At 43.1% G+C, this 7072-nt stretch overlaps 1 pseudogene; it reads left to right on the top strand.

The window, feature by feature from the left end:
• Positions 1–2488: 2488 nt before the first annotated feature.
• LOC127193656 (next to BRCA1 gene 1 protein-like) lies at positions 2489–6421 on the top strand (annotated as a pseudogene).
• Positions 6422–7072: the final 651 nt, after the last annotated feature.

The raw sequence follows: 7072 nt of genomic DNA, 5'->3' as shown, positions 1-7072 counted from the left end.
AATTACAGTGGGCACATTCTCCTGAAGCTCTTGTTTCCTTTTGGCATAGATTATTTCTTTCTTGTGTTCTTCCCCAGGGATGAATATTCTGCTCATTTGACTTGTTCGCAGTCTATAGTATTGACCATGGCCATATTTTATTCCTTGTTATTATATTATTATTCTCCAGTTGAAATCGAACTTTAAATGACTTCCCTTAAATAGGCATAAACATGGATTTTTCTGGCACCTTCTGTGTAACATCATTGAGCATCCTCTCTGGAAGCTGTTGATCAATATTTTACTCATTTACCATTCCATGTCTTTTGTTAAATTCATCAGTTAATAACATCTGGGGCATGGGTTAGTTGGTCCTAAGAGACAGTCAGGGTTTTTATTGCTAACTGATCTATTTGCACAGGGCTGGTTTGCATTCATGAAGCCCTGAAATGCCTTGATGTCTTACAAGAAATGGTGTTGATGGTCCACATTTGCTATTGTCTCTCAAGGTAGGATGATGAGATATTGAAATAAAACAAATTTTTACTGGTATGGATCTGGAATGTTAACCTAAGAATTATTATTATTATTATTTTTTTGGACAGATTCACCAGACATTCAGATGTTCTGCCTAGTGTCAATTTTAGAGCAATAAAAAATATCAAGAATTGAATTTAATATTAATAACCTCAATGAATTGGTTGACTAAGAGCTTAAGGCCAGTGAGATGGGTTAGAAGTAAAAGGTACTTGTCATTCAAGCTGGATGCAGTCCTGAACACTTGAGGTCAACCCACAGGGCACACAGAAAAGTGGAGGAAGAGGATTTATGTAAAAAAGCTCTCCTCTGACCTGAACAAGCATGCTGTAGAATGTGTAAACACACACACACACACACACACACACACAAACACACACACACACAAACACATACACAAACACACACACATAAACACACATGCATGCACACACAGACAAACACAACACACAAACACACACACAAACACACATGTGTGCACACACACACAAACACAACACAACACACAAACACATATACACACAAACACACATGTGCATGTGCACACACACACTAATAATAAACAAAATAAAATTAAAATGAATAGAAGTTGATACATGAACAACAAACAGCAATAAAAGTAGAAAGAATTAGCAAAATAAAGGAAGCTATTTTGAAATAAGTTACAAGCTCAATGACAAACTATAAAGGATACTTATATTTCCACATATCTCAAAAAATTTAAAGATTGCTCTGTTATAGAAAAAGACTTGCTTTCAAATATTAAGATGAGGTTCACAGCTTATTAGTAGTGTCAGGAGAAGTCTATTCTCTTTTAGGTTCACAATTTACTTGCTGAACACTAACTTGTTACATATAAACTGGCCTTCAGAAACCTTTCAGTATTGTTTGTTTCCTGATGTTGACCCACTAAATTCCTATTCATTGTTTATGTAGTTAGTTTTGGCTATCCGTCACTTCCCTGACTGAACAGTAGGTATCTAGGTGAAATTATCCTGCTACCCTGAAAAGGAAATGACCAACATGAAAACAAGACAAATGTTTACTTTCTGTTACAGAGTTTTAAAACCCTCCATTTTTATTTTTTTAATCAATATAGGAAATGTGATAGGATCATCTTATGAATCTATTTGTCTGTATTAGCTATACAATAAATAAGCCAGAACCAAAAGTGACCCTCTTTTCAATCATGCCATCTTTTTTTCCTAGTGGGGAGATGTTTTTGCACATTTATAATTTCAGTGAACTGCTGTTAATTAATTGAATAAATTTTAATGTAAAATTAATCCATCGGATCATTACTCAGGTGATTATGTACTTTGGGTTATACTGATGCAATTTTCATGTTATTAAAATAATCAGAAGGACTTTAGTATTAAAAGTAAGATAACATTTAATTTTAGCTCATTGAAATAATTTAGGCTGGAAAAGCAAAATGAAGGAGGTAATAATATGACCTTTAGAGAGGTGACGGCATATGGATTCTGCAAACTTTTTACTTGAACTTTGCTAGAGAACCCAGTAAGATGTGCAATAAATTGTTGTCCTTTACAGTTGCTCATGAAACTCCGCACTGACAGCCATGCTGAATCTTCCCTTTTCTCAAACCGTCTTCCTATGTAAAGCTTCACCTTTTAGACCTTATGGTCTAGACATAATTGAAGGAAGCCAGACACATTCTGTTATTAGCATGGTGTCTTGATCACATGAGTAGCAAAAATGAAAAGGAACCTTGCAGTTAGCAGAGCTGGGTGTTTTCCTATCCAGTGTCTTTCATGAAGGGGAACTTTATCAGGACATTGATTAAATTCAGACTTCCTTCAGAAATGACTTGTCTATTTGGTCACAGATGAGAAAGAGAATATAGAACAGGAACGATGTGCAACCTATCTTGGGCTAGTGCGGAAGTGGCAATCACAGAAGGATGTGCATCCACTGATTGGTTTTGCTGATGACCAAGTCCAATGACATAATGAACAATATGAAGGACGAGGCTCGGAGGAGAATGTGGGACCAGAGACATAGGGCATCGGGACGGCTTGTGAGCCTGGGCTTTGTGGTTGGGTTGAAACAGCATGGGGTTTGCATTAGAGCTCTGAAAGCTGGCAGGCTGAAGAACAGACATGATGGAAGACAGAGGTTATTGTCCGAGCACCGGACTGCATCTGGGCCCCTGCAGATGGAGGTATGGCGTCTTACAGTAGGATTAATGGTGCTCTATGTGTACATTCCTCACTGGTTCTTCTAGAGCACCTCCACAGTGACATAGCGGTTTAAATTCTCCTCATCGTGAGCCTAGTCATATGTCCTGAGACATGTTGAACATGGATATATGATAAGCAACCAGGTCCTTTCAGATTTCCTATTACATAGAAATAAACACCTTTTCCTGTTAAAACATATAACACTTTGTCTATTACTGTTTACTTGTGTGTAATTTTACAGACACTGTTAAGTTTTATACTTCTGGCATAGCTGATAGTTTCCTTCCTTACCCACTTTAGAAAGAAATATCAACTACGCCAACAATTGTCCATCAGTGGTTTTGTCTTGCATGGTTTTTTGAAATATTTGTCTATAAATGTCTGGAACTTATAAAGCACTGGTAAGCAGATATTTTCTCCTTAAATCACACCTAAGTGTGTTCTCAATGTATTTCACGAGAAACTGATGTAACTGAACTACACGAAATAGAATTTAAAGTTGTTTTAAAGTACAATAAGTGCCTACTCCTATCTGAATATTTATTACCAATTTTGTAAACAAGAAAATGTCAATAGCCCAACACCGGAAGCAGGCACGATTAGCATAGTAACCCAGTCATAACAGTGGAAACTCGCGGCTGCGCAAGCTAGCTGCTATGCCTCGTTGTACTCTGTCTTCCTGTCTTGCGCACAGAGAATAGACTAAAAGAAGCTGCAAGTTCTAGAATTCCCATCCAGCCCCACGATTCTTGGGCTGACCTAGAACTCTTCGACTCTAACTACCAACTGCTTCAACTTCCTGAATATCTGGGACTATAGCCTCAGCCCCACAGCACGGGACCACAGGCTACTCTAAATGTGACTTTTAAAAATGAAACTCAAATCTCTCTGGTTTCGGATCCAGAAAAGACAACTTGAGCTGATGTTGAACCTGTGGTAAAAGTTTCATTTGATCTGAATAAAATCCCAATAAAATCCCTGGATGAGGGAAATGAAGAGATATCCACCACTAGTCAAGGAGAATACGAAGAAGCACTTAAGATTTAAGCAAGGAAACCAGCTACAGATGCAAGTCCACGTTATGTTATAGATGAAACATTCCCCCAAATTGTAGTAGAAAAACCAGCAGCTACCAGGACAGGGAAGAAGCCACTTGCACATTATTCATCACTGGTGAGAGTCTTGGGATCAGACATGAAGACCACAGAGGAGCCTGCAGCACAGCCATGTTCACTTGCTCCTTGTGGCACGGACCAGCCTCAAGATAAACCCCCAGACTGGTTTACAAGCTACCTGGAGACGGTCAGAGGACAAGTGGTTAAGGAAACGGTTGAGACACTTGAGCAGAGGCTGCGGGAAAAGCTTGTCCTCCAGAACAAGCCACCCTTGGCTGTCTCAAGGCCTGTTTCTGAGGAAACACTGTTTTTGCCAGAGAACCAGTTCAGCTGGCATATTGCTTGCAGCCACTGCCAAAAGAGGATCGTCGGTGTGCGTTACCAGTGTAGCCTGTGCCCGTCCTACATTTGTGAAGATTGTGAACCTGGACCATACGCCTGTGACACTAACCACATCCTGCTAAAGTTGCGGAGACCTGTTGTGATTTCCTCCGAGTCATTTTTCCACTCCTCGTCTGCCTGCTGCTCTAGAACAAGTCAGGCTCCAAAAACAAGTGGATACGAATTTTGTGAAAGCAGAAAAGCAAAGGTTGTGTGCTGAGAAGAAATAGCGGAAAACAGAGGTCAAGGAGCATAAAAGGCAGCGTAAACTCCACAGGAAGATTCATTTGTGGAATTTGATCCATAGTCTCCAGAGTCCCAAGTTCTCTTTGGACCAGCCAGAGAGATTGCTGCGGTCCAACACCCTGACGCTTCTTTTGCAGCCCTGTGCCCCAGTTATGCTGATGCTCAGCACAGCATTTGTGGATGAGAATTTGCCCGATGGGACTCATCTTCAGCCAGGAACTAAGTTTATCAAACACTGGAGGATGAAAAACACAGGGAACGGGAAGTTGAATACAGACACAAAGCTCGAGTTCATGTGGAGAAACTTGACTTTGGCTTCTACAGAGAAGAAGGATGTCTTAGTTCCCTGTTTGAAGGCTGGCCGTGTGGGCCTTGTGTTTGTGGAGTTTGTCACTCCAACCATGGAGGGGACATACACTTGGCATTGGCGTCTTTCTCACAAAGGCCAGCAGTTTGGGCCTCGGGTGTGGTGCAGTATTGTAGTGGATCCTTTACCGTCCTCTGAGAGCCCTGGCAGCGTTGAAATGACTGTGATCAGCTCAAGCAAAGCTGATGATCTCACCCGTGAGCAAGAGGAAGCTTTTCTTCCGGCTGAAGAAGAGATTCCACTGGGTGAAGTGACAAAGCAGACAGAAAGGACCAGGACCAGTATCCCAACGAAGACACAAAGTGTTGCCAGTGAGAGCGAATTCTACATTGCACCTGTGGACCTCCTGACTGCCCAGAACCTGCTGTCCTTTAGCTGCTGGGTATAAACATTGTGCAAGAGTTAGAGAGAGTGCCCCACAGCACCCCTGTGGGTTTGACTCCTTGCATGTCTCCTCTGCCACATCATAGTCCTTTAATAGAGAAGCCAGGCTTGGGGCAGATACAGGAAGAGAGTGAAGGGGCGGGATTTAAAGCACCTCCTGATGCCACCATGTCAGCAAAGAGTAAGGCCGAAGCCATTGCTTCAGTGGAAGGAACAGAGGAAGATCTGAGCGGGTCGCAGTTTGTGTGTGAGACTGTAATGCAACCCCTTACCCTGGATGCTGCTCCAGACCGCAACCCACCTTGAAGGCAGAGGTCCCCACAGAGTGATTTACAGCTACGTTCCACAGAGGGACAGCATCCAGTTGAGCTACCTGGTTCTGCAGAAAGGATTCTTCCTTGAAGTTTGCCTTGCCTGAAGAAGGACCACTTGGAGCTAAGAGGGAGGAGCTTGTCCACATTGCTGAGGAAGAAGTCATTGAGGAGGAAGAAGAGGAACTCCCGTATGAAGTTCAAAGTCAGTCTTCTGCTTCCTCTGAGGATTACATCATCATCCCACCTGAGTGCTTTGACACCAGCTGCCCCCTGGAGTGAGGAGCTGAAGACAAGCCTGGGCTTGAGGCTAGGCAGGAACCAACCGGTGAAGCTGGAGAGAGACTCCCAGGAGAGGAGAGCCAGCCCCAAGAGCAGAGCGTTAGTGACATCCTCACGACCTCATAGACTCTGGACACAGTGCCCTTCGTCCCTGAGGTGGTAGGACTTCCACCAGCAGTGTCCGGGCGCTCCCCTTGTGTTCAGTTTGGGTCCCCAGGAGTGGATTCGCTAGCTCCCATCCAAGAAGTTCCTTCAGTCCCTGATCGGATCAGAGGAAAGCCCCGAGGCTTGTCAGGACTCATGAGCAGCAGACAGAGGAGCTGTGACCACTCACAGCACGGCAGTGGGAGCAGCATTGCTGGAGGACTGGGGAAGGGGGCTTTGTCTGTTGCTGCCTCTGCCTTCAAAGCCCAATTTTCTAGGCCACCCGTCACTGCACAGCCCATCACTTCTGAAGATCAGACAGCAGCCATGATGGCCCACCTCTTTGAAATGGGATTCTGTGACAGGCAGCTGAACCTCAGGCTGCTGAGAAAACACAATTACGATATGCTGCAGGTTGTGACGGAGGTCCTTCAAGTCAACAACAGTGATTGGTACAGCCGCCGCTATTGAGGACTGATCTTGTATACACACAGCTTGTGTGTATAACTGCATACTGCTCAGAGATGATCTCTTCTGTCGTGGAGGTGTGGGTGGAAGCCCTTGCTTGTTTTTCAGTCCGATGAATGTATATCGAGAGTCACTGAATTGTCAAAACAGAACCTTTTGCAGTATTTTTGGAGCAAATCAAAGGCCAGAACTTAAACTTTCACTTTAGAAATGGCATGAATGGTAGGAACAGTTTTCAACTGACATGGACAGAACTCTGTCCACTGCAGTACGTGGAAGTGTGTGACTTGGACTCCCTGTAGACCACTTTTCCTTCTGCTTATACTGAAGTTGAATATTTACCTTTGGTTCATGTGGATGTTTTAACGGGCTGTTAAATGTTAGTTTGGTGTTTTGTTTTTTAAAGATTAACCTTGAATGTTTTCAAGAGTTATCCTCCTAATTTCTATAACCAACCCCAAGCTTCACAGCTATGTGACCTTAAAGGACAGCAGATCAAGAAAGTCATTTCCCTGAAAGAATTAGCAAGTAACACTTTGCTTTCAGAGGACCCCAGAGGTACAGCTGAGTAATCACGTAGCAGGAGCCTGCAAGCACAAGAGCACGCTGCTTAGCCCACCAGCACCTATTGCGCACTGTGTGTTGCAGTAATTT

This window comes from Acomys russatus, chromosome 9 (assembly GCF_903995435.1).
Source record: "Acomys russatus chromosome 9, mAcoRus1.1, whole genome shotgun sequence".
In the NCBI taxonomy this organism is placed as follows: Eukaryota; Metazoa; Chordata; class Mammalia; order Rodentia; family Muridae; genus Acomys; species Acomys russatus.
Note: the sequence above shows the minus strand (reverse complement) of the source record. Positions and strands in the feature narration are given on the sequence as shown.